This window comes from Vipera berus (genome assembly GCF_964194415.1).
Source record: "Vipera berus genome assembly, chromosome: 2".
Classification (NCBI taxonomy): domain Eukaryota; kingdom Metazoa; phylum Chordata; class Lepidosauria; order Squamata; family Viperidae; genus Vipera; species Vipera berus.
The window spans coordinates 71,988,717-72,004,411 of NC_138203.1; positions in this window are offsets into that span (position 1 = coordinate 71,988,717).

Below are 15,695 nucleotides of genomic sequence, written 5' to 3' on the forward strand. Positions count from 1 at the left end.
TCATTTTAGCAATACGTTTTACCATTTGATTTGCTCTATCCCAGAATGTTTCATTTCATTGTTCATTGTTTTGTGTTTCATTTAACGTCTGCTCACAGACATGCTAAGCCACAATTATTTAACTGTGGCTTTTGAATAAACTTGTTGGGTGGAGTTTTCACTCAGTTATAAATCATGATATATAATTGTTGGGTTGACATGATATATATGGTTCAGATGTAAACAAAATTACATTATAGCTTTTTGCTTGTGTGAAACAGGTCTTTGGGTGCTGAGTATTATGGACATTATAAAAATCTGGTAAAAGTAGAGAATATTTGTGCTTCTTGGAAGAGATTGTGGGAAATCGGAGTCAATTTCTTTGCTATGTTAGTTGATCTGGGCACTCATCAAGAGATTTTGAAGACAATTAATTCTGTTCAGTAATAGTTACTAGAAACTTGATTAAGTCATTTGACCATCTCAAATATATTAAACTATTACAACTATACAAATAGATATAAAGAAAATTGGACATGTTCATAATAAGCCATCACCCCCACAGTTAACCCAATCTGATTTAAATATCCCCTCCTGTTCAAAATAGCCTTTGAAATAAAGAGTTCAGTTTTATTAATCATATGTAGGTTTGTTTCCTGCAAAAAGTAAGACAGCTTCTCCTATGTGTCCCAATATTTTTTAGTTTTTAAGTAAGAATCTAAGTAAGCAGCCTTTTCTGCAGAGTATAGTTTGCAGTAAAAAGGATATGTCCAAAGTCTTCAGTGGCTGGTGCTGCACATATGCAAAGTCTGTCTTCAAATGGAACTCCATGAAACTTTTCATGTCTTACCATGGATTCCAGTTGTTTGAATCAATCTTTAGAAAAAGCTCTTCTGAGATGTTGAGGCATGTAAGTTGCTAAGTGTTTTTCTAATTGGCACACTGATTTGTGTTGAACCAGCCACTTCAAAGACTTAACATATTTAAGTGCTGCAATATAATCTTGGGCAGCCACATCAATGTTTACATGTTTATTTTTAACTTTTGGCATATGTGTATTGGTGGAATGAAGGGACTTTGGGGTAGTAGGAGCCCTGGTGGTGCAGTGGTTAGAATGCAGTAGTGCAGGCTAAGTCTGCTCACAGCCTAGAATTCAATCCTGATGGAGCTTGGGACTCAAGGTTGACTCAATCTCCCATCCTTTTAAGATCAGTAAAATGAGGACCCAGATTGTTGGAGGCAATATGCTAAATATTGTAAACCACTCATAGTGCTGTGAAGCACTATGAAGTGATATATAAGTCTAAGAGCTATTGCTATATTATTAATATGCATAGTAAACAAAGTGGAAGTCAATATATATCTTTGTCTCAGTCCTTTGTTGGTACTAATTTTTCGTGTTTGGGAATTGTGCGTACCTGTGTATGCCTTAAGTTGTTGTGATTCAGGGTCAGCCTATGGGTTCGGCAGTTGGGTCGGACGACTCAGAGGAGGAGGGGGGTGTTGAAGAGCTTGCTGATGAGAGCCCTCAGCCAGGCCCCTCCCACCTGGTCACGACGGAGACCCAGCTGTGTGAGCCTGACAGCGTGGATGAAGATGACCCACAGCTGGCCCTGTTCAAGGACGCCCGACGCAGGAGGCAGTCAATCAGGAGTAAACAGAGGAAGGCAATGGGGCACCTCGGAAGGAGGCAGAGAGAAGCCACGCCCTGAACTGTATAAAAGGGGAATGCGTGGGAGGGCTGGTTTGCTGAAGGCAACCGCTTGAATAGTTCCTGTTTCATAGCTCCTGTTTCATGGTTGGTGTCTTGTTTTGCTCTGTTTTATGTTAATAAATTTGGCAGGCTTAATTCCAGCCTCTTGCCGTTTGTAAAGGGGTTGTCCCTGCCTTTTCTGCAGGGCCGGTAGCAGGCTGGTACAGAACATAAGTATGAGTTTGAGTATAGTGCTCGAGTAAAAGCTCTTTCTAGTTGCCCACATAGTGTAACAGTGGCTATATGTTTTGGTAAACTTTGGAATTTAACAGAATTAACAATAACAGAGTTGAAAGGGACTTTGAAGGTAATTCAATCCCCTGCTCAAGCAAGAGACCATATACCATTTCAGACAAATGGTTGTCCAATCTCTTCTTAAAGCAGCAGTCCCCAACCCCCGGTCCATGGACCAGCACCAGTCCGCAGCATGCCAGCAAGCAGGTCACACAAACAAGTAAAACTGCATCCGTGGGATTCTGGCAGTATTCAAAACCACATCCCCTCTGGTCCATGGAAAAGCCTTTCTCCATGGCACCAGTTCCTGGTGCTCAAAAGGTTGAGGACCTCTGTCTTAAAGCATCCACAACTTCTGGAGGGAAGTCATTCCACTGATTAAATTGTTCAAACGGTCAGGAAATTTCTCCTTATTTCTAGGTGGGTTCTCTCCTTGAGTAGTTTCATCCATTGCTTCTTGTCCTGCCTTGAGGTGCTTTGGCGAATAGGTTGACCCTCCCCTCTTCTTTGAGGCAGCCATTTAGATATTGGAACATTGCTATCATGTCATCCCCCTAGTCCTTCTTTCCATTAACTTCTGCTTCTGATTTCAAACATTTCATTGCTGCTATTAAATGTGTATTATAGCGGAATCATACATTCAGGAGAATGGTCATTTAAAGCAGTGTGGTTGGGGCCCTTCATATTTTGCTTGGCTGCAGTTTTTATCTCAGGTGTTTCCACTGCCATTGGTGAGGATGATAGAAGTTATTCAATAACATGTGGAGGGCTATGTGCTTCCCACTCCTTATTTTAGAAGATACTTAGTTTTCCCCCACTTTATTCTCGACAGTCTTGCAGGTTGATCTGGTTGTGTGGGTCCCAGGGGCAGCTTTGGCAAAGAAGATGATGTTGATAGCTGACTTTTTGCTTTGTAGTACTGCATTTGTTTGTTTGTATCAAACATATCTCAGAGAAGACAGAGAAACTAGTTGGCATCAAAGAAAATATATATGCAGACTGTTCCTCTTAAGCACTATGTTGGAGAAATCTATCTGTGTTTAAGATTGTGAGGGCCAAATATTTATGTTTTAAGACTGCCACTCAACATTTGGACAATTTACTGCCTCAAATATTTGGCTGATTCAGTTTTTCATTTATTTTATTTTTATTTCCTATTTCTAAACTACCCATCTCCCTCAGAGTTTTGTTTCATTTTGTGGGCTATTCAGATGGCTTGTCTGTTTCCTCCACAAATTCAACAACTGACACACCAACAGCCCCTAGGTTTTAGTTAATTCACTGTTTTTACAAACTGGTTTAGATAAGGATATACAATATATGTATAGAAGCAGACTTTGTCCCATATAAAACAAACATTTTGCTCGATTTATAACTTCTGCATATTATGTATTTATTACTTTATGAATGACTTTCTAGCCAATGTTACCTCAAACACAATCCCTCCCCCATAACAATAAAACAAACAAAATAAAATTACTTTTAAAATCTCTAAAGTACAGTTTGAACTTTTCCAGAATATAAGCTTAGAGTCCCTGAAAATCACAGAAAAACAATAATAACATCCCTGAAGCTAATTATGTGGCATTTAATTACTGACAGCAAGCAAAGCACAGATGAAAGTAAATTAGTTGCTTCTTTTCTAACCATGAGGTTCATTGAAGAGATTTAGAGAAGAACCTCCTCAGCTGGGCACTTTCTTCCATGGGATGGCTATATGAATTTGGCAAAATTGCTTAAACATTTTGAACTTGGGTCAAGTGAAGGCAGCTTATGAACATATGAAAAAGCATCTAGGAAAATGTGAGTATTCCTAAAAGTGTGCCTAAATCATACTGCACTCTACATGGGACTACCCTTGAAGAATATCTGGACAATGTAGCAGGCTCAGATTGCAGCTGCGCAAGCAGTCTTGGATGCCTCAAGGACTGTGCGTATAACACCTCTGTTGCTTGAGCTACATAGGGTTTTGGTTCCAGGTCCAATTCAAGAAGTTAGTTATCACTTTTAAAGTTCATGGCACGGGACCAGGTGACCTGAGGAACACTCTTGCCCCAATTACATAAAACCATCAGGAAAGTAGGAACAGACTCTAGCGGTTAAAGTCAGGAAATGTATGTTACAGATTATTTCGGCTAAAAATTTTTGATTGGCAGCGTCTCTAGGAAAAGAGCCTTCTTTGCTCTTGCCTCTGCTGTATGGAATATCTTGCCCCCAAAGGTGAGGTCGCCCACCAATCTTTTGGCCTTTGGTGGTCAAAGAGTGGCATACAATCCTATGGTTAGCTGATGGTTTGAGTATGCTCCCGCTGTCTTCTTTTTTTAACTTTTTAACTTGTCTTTTTAACTCTGCTCGTTTTATTTTCACACTGTTTTAATTTTGTTTTTAATTATATTTCTTTTATATGATTTTATTGTTTGCACATGTAAACCATCAAGAGTTACTTGGACAGTGACATGATTGGTATCTAAATTGAATAAATAAAAGACTTTTATGATGGGGGTGGTGAAGAGCTGTCCCTAGCATTAAAATACTAAAAGCAAACCTATAAGAGACATGTAGTAAAATCTAAGGCATGTTATATTTTATACTGAGTTATATTTTAAGTCCATTCACTATCCTCTGGTGCATTTTTATGTCAGGCTGACAAATGGGGCCATAGTAGATATAGAAGTTACTTCATAAATCCCCTGAGGTATTTCCTGTGTTGAAAGACCGCACTGTCATTACTGAGTCCATTTCAAACATAAAAATTACGTGCAATATTTTCTTTTAACCAAACTGTGTTTTTCCAATTACTGAAAAAAGTGTCCCAATTTAAGAGATTATGCTTGCATGAAATTAAAAAAAAATCATTTTCTTTAGGGAATAGGTTTCAAACATAGATAAACTGGAGGGTTTCAAAATATTTCTTGCAATTTCATATTCCTGGATGTGAAATGAGTTATTCTCTGTTCCCCTTTTGTGGGGCAGTCTGCTGTTCCTCCTCATAGCCCTTTGTATTTTCTTGCTGCTTGTATGATAACCCTGGGAGTAGGCGCTGAATTGCAGATATGTCATACACACCCTTCGGTTTGTAAGGATTCCAAAAGTATGTAGGTGTGTTAATTTAGCAGTGTCATTTTACAAAGCAAGGTGAGTGGATATCTTTTGATATTTTACTTGTGGATTTCTTTCTGTAGGAGTAAAGGGTCTACATATGTAGCTTATTTGAGAAATTATTGGCAGTAACTGTTACAATCAGACATAAAAGAAATTTAAAACCAAAATTTTCTTGATTTAAACCAGATTTGTTTAAAAAATAAAATATAAATCATATTTGTTCTTTTTGGCCTATGCTTTAGAATTTAATATTTTCAGCTTTTTTGTTTGCTAAAAATATTGTTAAAATTGTGGTGAGTTATACAGCTACCAGATTTGTTAGGTATTCTCTTGGAAAGACTTAATTTACACATTCAGAAAGATTGTATAATGACACTAACATGGAATTTGTGTTTCTTTCGATTATAATAAGCTACTACTCAGAGTAAACTCAACTACTGATTAGAGAAGATAAAAATTGCAGTTCAGAAAACCTGAAGGATTTTTGACATAATATAAAATATCCCTATGTTGCTGATATTAAATAATAATAATAATTCATGTGAGCATGATGCATGAAATAAAAAAGACTTTTGTTTGCACTTATTTTGTGCAGTTGAAATAATGTTTGGCTTATTTTCTATCCACCCTTTGTTATTTTGATGAATATTAGTATTTCTCAGGTGATGCTAAGAATATATTGTTTTGATCTTAACATTCAGGATTTCTGAATAAGATTTTTCACAATTCATTCTGCATTGTAATAATAGAGAATTGTGTTTTGAAAAAAGGAAGACCGGGACAAGAATTTTAAATGGTAGCTGTTCTCTTACATCACTGCTGCTATCATTTTCAAGAAAATTCTCCTTTTCTTTTGTTCTAGGAAGGTGCAAAATATGTGCAAGTGGCTTTTTTTAAAAATTGTGGCACATTAATTTTGCTTCTAAGTGTGAGTTTTAGTATTGCCTGTGAATAAGACAGAAAAATGAGAAAAAATAGTACGAATAACTTAGACTAGCACCTGTAGACTGACAACAAAGATTGCACATTTGGAGCAATTTGGAAGACTAAGAATACTCCTTGCTCCTCATCTGTCACTGAATAATTCTCCCAGGGAACCTGAGGCATGGAACATGTTTGCGCAATTTATGGTTAGTGCAGCTGTAACTCTCCTGAGCCAGCTGGATTTGATTAAAATTACCCATGTTTTGGTTCCATCCTGTTTTGCCTGCTGCACTTGAAAAATGTACAAAAGTTGCAGTTGGTGCAAAATGCAGCCACTAAGCACTAAATCTTGCAGATAGTAGGGAATTGTGTAATGCTTGTATTGAGAGTTCTGTGCTGGTTGCCAGGTGCTTACTAGGCACAATTTAAGATATTGATGTGGCACGATTAAACCCACATTGGTTGATCTCAAAAAGCTAAGCCGAGTTGGACCTCATAATTGCTTGAATGGTGGTGGAGAGCAATCCTCCCAGTCAGGAAGAGGGCTTAAGTGGGAAATTACTCTGCACTTGCTATGTAAACACAAGAGAGCAAAGTCTGACCACCCCCACCCCTTGAAATCCTTTGAACCCTATCTAGTCTTTCCCAGGCAAAAGCTACTACATAGTCCTCAACTTATGACACAACTGAGCCCACAATTTCTGTTGCTAAGCAAGACAGTTGTTAAGTGAGTTTTATGTCATTTTACAGTCTTTCCTGCTACAGTTGTTAAGTGAATCACTGCAGTTATTAAGTTAGTAACACTCTTCTTAATTGAATCTGGCTTCCCCATTGACCTTGCTTGTCAGATGGTGGCAAAATGTGATCACATGACCCTGGGACACTGCAGCCATCATAAATATGAACCAGTTGCTAAGCATCCAAATTTTGATCACATGACCACGGGGATGCTGCAACAGTTGTAAGTGTGAAAAACCTTCATGAGTTGCTTTTTTCAGTGCCATTGTAACTTCGAACGGCCACTAAACAAATAGTTGTTAGTCAAGTACCATTAGTCTGGGGAGATCCTAGTAAAATAGAAATAGAACAAAGTAGCTTGTTCAAACTACATACGTGAGTTAGTTGTTTGCTTGTGACAGATGGAAAGCTGCAATCTGGATTGGGAATTTAAAGGAAAAAAAATCATGGCATGGTCTTTTAAGTGTAAATGCTTAGACTCTAAATATCTTGAGGGACCCTATTTCCTACGCTGAGCCTGTTTGGATGTTAGAATCTTGAGAGGAAATTCTTTTGAAGATATCCCTGCTGTCACCAAGTCATATAGTCATATACCTTGCATGCAGAAGAGGGCTTTTGGTGTGGTTTCCTAGCTATGGAATGTGGTCTCTTAAGAACTGCAAATTTATTTTGCTTGTCATGCCAGCCACATGACCACGGAGATGTCCTCGGACAAGCGCTGGCTCTTCGGCTTTGAAACGGAGATGAGCACCGGCCCCTAGAGTCGGAAACGACTAGCACGCATGTGCAGGGGAACCTTTACCTTTACCTTATAATTATCAATGGGTCTTAGTATTAATTTTAAGCTTCTAATTTTTTGTATCTTGTTTTTTCAATTTGTAAATCACCTTGCGTACTCAACCTCTATGAATGGGCTATCCTGCACTGAGCAGGGGGTTGGGTTAGAGGACATTGGTGCTTCCTTCCAACTCTGTGACTAAGATTCTAGGATTGTATGTAATAAATCCCAGGTGGAGAAATAATACCCTTATATGTTGCTCTGGAATTAAATCTTCATTTTTTAAAAAGACTTTTTAAAATTAACTATTAAGCTGCTGAAAACTGGCAAACTATTGAGGGAATCAGTAATTCTACATTAAGTCCATAAGAAGCAAGCAATAGTACTGTATATTTGGATAATATGCTGTTATTTGCTTCTCCTGTTTTTTGCCTCTTGAAATTTTTTACTCTTAGTTTAACGGAAATGATAGATTTCTTTCTTTCCTAATGATAATTGACAAATGTTTCTCATTTGCAAGTGCCTTATTTTGTGACTTCTTTTCCTTTTCCTTTTTTCTTTTGTTTCTACATGGAACTGGTAAATACTTTATCACATTTAACTGATTAAAACCTAGGAAGACTAAGCCTACCTGGCTTGGGTTCATTTATTTAATAGACTTATCAAGCTTGCAAGTCGAATCCTCTGTATGCTCAAATCTGCCTTCTTTAACTGCTAGAATGAGAGGGCCTCACAATTATTTTTATTTATTTTATTTTTAATTCCATTTATATCCCGCCCTTCTCCGAAGACTCAGGGCGGCTTACAAGCTTAGCAGTAGCCTTCATTCTATGTATATGCCTGCTTATTAGGGCTTTCACACACACACCCAAGCGGCATATTAGCTGGCTTTATAGGATCTTCCCCTTTTGCTCAACCCATTACACCCCACCTCCGGCATGCTGCCCTTTCTCTGGGTTCTTTTCACATTGCTTCTCCAAGGTGGCATCAAAGCCTTTACACATCTGTGCTTTCTACCTTCTGCTTCCATGTAGGAATGACATTATTTTAGGAAAAGTGACAAACTGCCTCCATCCATCCAGGTTCACTTCAACTTCTTTCTTTTTTTCTTGCAGAGCAGATCTTCCTTTTTATGTTCAACAGTCGACAGTTCCTTGTGCTAACTCAAAGCAGAGGCTTACGTTATCAGAAACAATTAAATTATTGGGTGTAAATAGCTTACCTTAATATTTGTTTAAAATTACTCTTGAATCAGATTAACTATAGATCTGAAGGCAGTCTTGTTTATTCACAAAAGGCCAAGCTATGATAAAAACCATCTAATGGGAGATTCTTTGTTCTTTCTTGTCCCTTCTAACCTGTGACATGATATTTCTTGCAGAAAGGATTACACCATCTGATGCTACTCTTTAGAGAAGAAAGCAGAACAAAATCTGGTCTCTGTACCTTGAAATAAAGTAAACACAAACATTCGCTTGTCACATTGTTTTCTTGTGACTCATTTTCAACTTCCATATGACCTCCATTCTGCTTGCTTTGTTATATTCAGAGAAAACGACTGCAGTGCACCCTGATGGCTGCTTGAATTTCCACCATACAAAAGGACTTATTTTCCCTCAGAACCTTCTCTAGCGTCCTGCCTTGTTTCTCTTCTCCCTCCATGGAGAGTCCTGGGGTTTCTGTCCCTTAATTTTTTGCAAAGTCAAGAGTATCAAGAGTTCTTTATAAGGATTCAGTACAACAGAAGAAGACTGAATGTGGGAATCAGTGCCCATTTGAATCTGCATGTTAAGTGAATTGACTTGCTGGTTTGAATCTGCATGTTAAGTGAACTGACTTGCTGTTAACCATTCTAGCCAGGTAACAAATTCAGGATTAACTTGCTATCCTTTCTTGAAATATGTAGTTTTTAATCTGTGATCTTGGGCTCACAATTTGTGAACTGTTCTGTTGAGTCGTTCTAGAATCTTTTTCCTAGTTCTTATATTTGCTCTTAACTACTGGCCTCTACTATTCTTGTTTTAATATTTGCCTTGGGTGTTGTAGTTAAGAATTTATAGTTGGATGGAAAAGTATTGTACTTCTTTACAGCAATGTAAAAGAAGAGTGGGAAGAATGTCCAATGACTTGTAACAACTAGACCAGACATGTCAAACTTGCGACGTCACGTAGCGTTGCACTATGTATTGGAGCTTTTTCCCCATTGCCGGCAATGGGGTGGGCACAGTTTCTTCATGGCGCATCCGGCCCATGGGCCGGCAGTTTGACACCCCTGAACTAGACAAAGACTGGAAATACACAGTTAAAATCTCCACTGTCTGGTCAGAAATATTAATCTAATGAACTGCTCACTAAGCATGTTTTTTTTCCTGCCTAACCAATTCCAGGAGGTGTTCTTAAGAATTGAAGCTAAAGGGCATGTGTGTCGCTGTTAACTTTGTAAACTAAATAAAATGAAGTTAATGAAAAGTGTAACTATAACTACTGCTGGTAAACCTTGTGGACCTCTGCTCACTGACTCAGACGCTTACACTCTTTCTGCTTTTTGGAGAATCAGATCTTCCAGAAGTAGTGAAAAATACTCTTTGTGAAAAATAAATGCAGGTTGCTGTACTCATATGGTTTTGACTACCGTATTTTCCGGCGTATAAGACGACCCCCTACTTTTCGTGTTAAATTATAGGGTTTGGGCTAATAACTCAATATTTCACTTCCTGGCACACAATCTGCATATTAACAACTCGTTTAGCGTTAGTACCCTTTTTTTATAAGTGCCACGATGTTGCTAAAATAAAAGAGGTAAACTTCGTGACCTTCCCAGCCCGTGCATAAAACAGAAATGAAAAGGCTTAAGCCTTTCCGTTCCCAAATACCAAGGTTTCCCCCAAGTTTTGTGCGGTTAAACAAACGGCATTTGCGTATTAATGTTTCTCCATGGAGCACAAAATTCGCCCGAATTAAGGAAAGTGGGGAGCTAAAGAATCTGGGGCTACAGGGAATACCTCTGGCACGACAGGCAACCCTGGGAAACACGAGGACTGTAGCGGCACGCTCAGTTTGCACAATGTGATCCAGAAAGCGCCCGGAGGCTCCTTCGTTACTTCTAACTGCAGAACGTCTCCACGTCCCGCCCGCCTTGCCTTTTAAACCCCGCCCCCTTTTCCCCTGTAACGTTTCTCTGCTCCGCCTGCTCTGTGATTTGCCCAGCTTTGCTCCTTCCCCGCCAAATGGGCACCTCGCCTTCTTTCCTCTGAGCTCTCTCGCTTGGTGCGCTGCCGCTCTCAGTTCCGCACTCCGTGACTGGGCGATTTTTCTGGTCGGCGCAGTCAGGCGGTGCCTCGGCGGGAGCCAAGGTGCTCCCTTCCTACTGTTCAGCGGCGTGCCTCTGGGGACCGCCTGCCCCTCCTCTCGTCGGGGACCTGACAGCCAGCATTGGAAGCGCCAGCATGACCAGTCCTAGAGAGAGCAATGGCAGCGGCTGCAGCAGCCGCCCCATGATCTGACGAGAGTTTGCCCTCCATCACCCGTTCGCTGTTGGCCGCCTAACCACGGGTCGCCATCGCCTACCTCCATTCACCCAGCAATCCCGCCGTCCAGCAGAAAAGATCAGAGAGGTGAATAGTATTTTCCGGCGTATAAGACGACCCCCAACTTTTGAGAAGATTTTCATGGGTTAAAAAGTCGTCTTATACGCTGGAAAATACGGTACATCAGTAAACTGAACTGAACTGATTTTCTGGAGAGAAAAGAAACTTTACTAAGAACATTTTCAAAATGAATAATTTCAAAAGCAACTTCTGGAAATATATTGCCTAGATTTTATGGGTTTGGCAGAAATTTATGTTGGTGGCTAAATGTCTTCTACTTTTGAAAACCAGTGTAAGCTAGGATAATAGAGTTGGAAGGGGGTCTTTAAGCCACTGAATCCAACCCTTTATCAGTGCTGGAATCCAAACTGAAATGTTCCCCATAGATGTCTGTCTAGCTTTTATTTGAATACCTACAGTAACAACAAGGTTTTGACCTCTGTTCTGCTATAGGAAGCTTTTTTCTAACACTTTTCTGACATAAATCAAAATCTCTCTTTCTGCAACTGAAAGCACATTTTGCTTCTTAAGCTCTGGAACAATGGACAGTTGTTCCTGACATTCTTGCCTCTTGGTGTTATCTATCATATTCATTCTCAACTATATTTTCAAATGGCTAAATATACCCAGCTCCTTCAGTCTTTAAGGATTTAGCTTTTAGTTGTTTGATGTCTCTTGTTGCCTTTCTCTAAGCCTAGTCCAGTGTTTCTGGACAAAATTCATATGCTATCACCACAGAATGAAATTAATTTTTTTGCTTCCTGTAATTTGGAAGCAATACCTCTGTTGCTGCAACTTTTTCCCCTATTTTTGCAGCCATTAATACCACAAATTCACATTCAGTGTCTTATCAACAGCTATTCCAAAAATGTTTCATTAGTGGCTATTAAGTCATGGATCTTCATCACACAGTTTTGTTTCCCCTCCCCCAAAGTTATTTTTAGCAACTCTGGTTTTTAATCCAGTAACTTACTTAATTGTCAGGCTCTCCATACTGAAATGGTTTGCTCATCAGACATCATGAGATAAATTATCAAATGCTTGGCTGAAATTATATCTACAGCAATTATACAATCCACTGTGGAAGCTACCTCATTAAGATACAAGTTAAGATTAATCTGGCTAGACATCTTTTGGACAAATCCACACTGACCTGGCAATTACTACAATTGATCTGGCTCTGAAATTTGAAACTCATTTAAAATAAATAGGCATTCCTTAATCGTGTTTCTGTCAGTCTCAAGTTTCAACATTGCTTTTGCTTTTCACAATTACCTAGTGATGTACTCTGTCTTGGAGATGACTGAGCCAAAATATGACTCCAGTGCTTCTGCTATTGTTTTGTTTCTACCATTCTGTGATTAATTAATTAAATTTTCCCAAGGTGCCACATGACAAACTGAGGTTGTTGTGGAAGGCTGTTGTGGCCATAGCTCCTGTTATCTTTGCACAGTTGTAATATGCTACCTTTGAACTATATAGCAATAGAACTTAAACTTATATAGTGCTTTATAGTCCTCTCTAAGCAGTTTACAGAGTCAGCATATTGTCCCCAACCACCTGGGTCCTCATTTTACCAATTTCAGAAGGATGGAAAGCTGAGTCAACCTTGAGCCCGTGAGAACTGAACTGCCAAACTACAAGCAGCCAGCAGTCAGCAGAAATAGCCTGCAATACTGCATTCTAACCACTTTGCCACCACGGCTCATGGTTTATATCCTTTTTTTGCAGCCTAGCAACCTGTAACAATATGAGTAATAAAGTATCTAGAATTTCCAGCAGCATAGCCATCTGGGAATTGCAGCTGAAAATGGCTTACATCTTGGACTTGAGCTAGCAAAAGCGGTAATTTCTTTCATTTGCGTTTTTCCGATTTTTATGAAGAATACTGCTTGCTATTTGAAAAATGTAGAGTATAACAGAAACATACTAGTCAATACCTGTCCTCAAAAAGAAACAGAATTGTCTCCTTTTCCAGGGTCTTTCAAGATACCTTTGATTATTGCTCCACTGTCCCTTTCATTGCAGACTGTGGTCTGGTTGCTGCTGCTTCTTTTGGTTCTTTATCCATGAGTCCGTATCTGAGTCTACAATTCAGACTTAAGAGCAGTCAAAATTGGTGGGCAAATAGAAAGGGCTAAAGAATAAGATTTGAAATGCTCAAGACTCGGAATATCTTTTAAACCCTGTCAGATGAAGTCTGCACTGGAAAAAAATGATTTAGTAAGAATAATGGAGGTGACTAATAAGTGGAGAAAAAAGTTACAGGAAAACCCTTTGTTCCCTTTCATGGTCATTCATTTTTTCCGGTACAGATCTGGGGAGCCAGAAGTCTCGAGTAGAGGAAAACAATCAAAACCTGGAAGATTCTTTGTTGATGAACTGCAACATATAGTCCAGTGGTTTAACATTTAGGGACATCTGGGCTGGTATCCTTCTGATGCTATAAGTATATTCAGGGCAATTTCTTAATTAAACATTTTTCAAGATTTATTACCTACCATCCTGATGTCTCCCTTAGTACTGTCGTTCTTTGGTATCCATCCTGCAAATTCTAAATTAAGCATTGATACACAAATTAAGAACAACAATGGGCACAGTCAACAAGTGATGAAGCCAGGCAAAGAGGAGGAAAAATGTGCTCAGAGCCAAGTACTGGAGTGGTCACCTACAGGAGTGTGGGCACCTGTAGCATGACACATGGACCATTGTGGACCCCCTCAAGAATGGCCAGAGTTGGAGGCTTTTTCAGCTATATTGGAAGAACTATTGACACAACTGTCATCGTCAGCTCAGACTCACTAGATCAGAGCTTCTCAACCTTAGCAACTTTAAGATGTGTGGATTTCAATTCCCAGAATTTCAGGGTTGAAGAGGAATTACAGGAAGGTCATCAGCCTGAGGGGATTCAACTGGAACAGTTACAGGCAGAGAAATCCATGTTGTCTAGCAACCAGAGGCAGTTATTACTGGCCTCAGAAGACAAATGTATGGAGCTAACAGTTCCCTCCAGTGCAAGGGCCTGCCATGAAGAGAGGAGGACTAAACAAAGGCACTTAGCAAGATTATTGGCCAAAAAGAATCCCATCCTGCTAAAGGAACAAATTTGGGTCACGCCTCTCCTATATAAGGGGAGCTACGTGTCTCACAGATCATTTGGTGACAACTTTCCACTGTGTTCCTCAGTTCCTTAGCTTGTCTTCTCAAGTAGCGACCCTTGACTCTTATACTACATTTGTTTGACCCAGTAACTCGCGCGTTAGAGGCCCAGTAACTGCCTCTAGTTTAAGCTGGTTGAGTTTGTGTGGACTGGTATTTTGACCAGGAAGGAGGAACTGTGATTGTTAAATGTTTTTGCCATTAGAGTTCTGTTTAAAAACCCTTTTGTATCTTTTAGTAAAGATAGAAAACTTACCTTTGTGCCTGTGAGTTCCATGGGCCCAGACAGGATACCAACTGAATCTGGGCATCCTCTGTACAACAGGAGGAGGTGGGTTGTGTCAGTTGAATAATTTCTACGTACTAACTGTTGTAAGAAAACCGAGCAAAGAGGTAGCTGGGGGAGAGTGGGAGATTTCCTCTCTTCCTGAAAGAAAGGCCCAGGAGAAGCAATTAAAGATAACTACTTGAGGAGCATTAAGGCAGAGGTCCCCAACCCCTGGTCCATGGACCAGTACCAGGCCACAGAATGCCAGCAACCGCGGGATGCAGGCAGCACACAAAACCACGCCCCCTCCAGTCCACGGAAAACCCAAAATTTGGGGATCTCTGCATTAAGGCATATTATAGTTAATGGTAGAGCCATTCTGCCCTTCTGTTTATAAAAACTTGTAAGGGATAAATGCATGGAGTACAGGCAGCTGTCATGCTCACAACAATGCTTGATTTTAATAATGGGTATTATTGTTTGTAAGAAAGTTAATGATCGATAACTGCTTGTAGATGGGAGCTTTAAGACAGCAAGGGGAGATTAAAGAAAGATGAGACATTTAAGAAAATGTTCTAGAAAGGATCCACAAGGTGGTTGGACAGAATGTGAGGAGGAGGCAAGAAGCAAGTTTATGCTTTATACAGTCAGTGGTAAGAAGGTTAAGAAATGTGATTCAGAGGGTTTAAAGTCAAATGATTATCTATTGCACTTTGGTCTGGATTTGTCCTTAATAATGCATACGAAGGCATCCTAGCCAAAGGAACGAAAAATATGAACTTTGACATGTTTCTGCTTCATGAAATTTAAGGTCTGATGAGATACGTGCATTTGGAACTCTTTGCCACTATAGGAGTCATTGGCAAGCTGTGTCAAATGTTTGACCTGAATTTCTTTTCCTTTTTCTTGGAGCCGAGGAAAGAAAAACAAAAAAAAAATTGTGGAGGAAGTAGTTTGGTTTTTTGATTAAAGGCGCTAGGCTAGAAACTGGAAAACCATGAGTTCTAGTTCTGCTTCTGCTGCAACTGGATGACTTTAGGCCAGTTATTATCTCCCATCCCTAAGAAGGAGATACTGGCAACCCACTTCTGAAAATGTTGCCGAGAAAACATCAGGGACCTATCCAGGCAGTTGCTAGAGTCAAGTTTGACTCAAAAGCATAAGAAACATCAG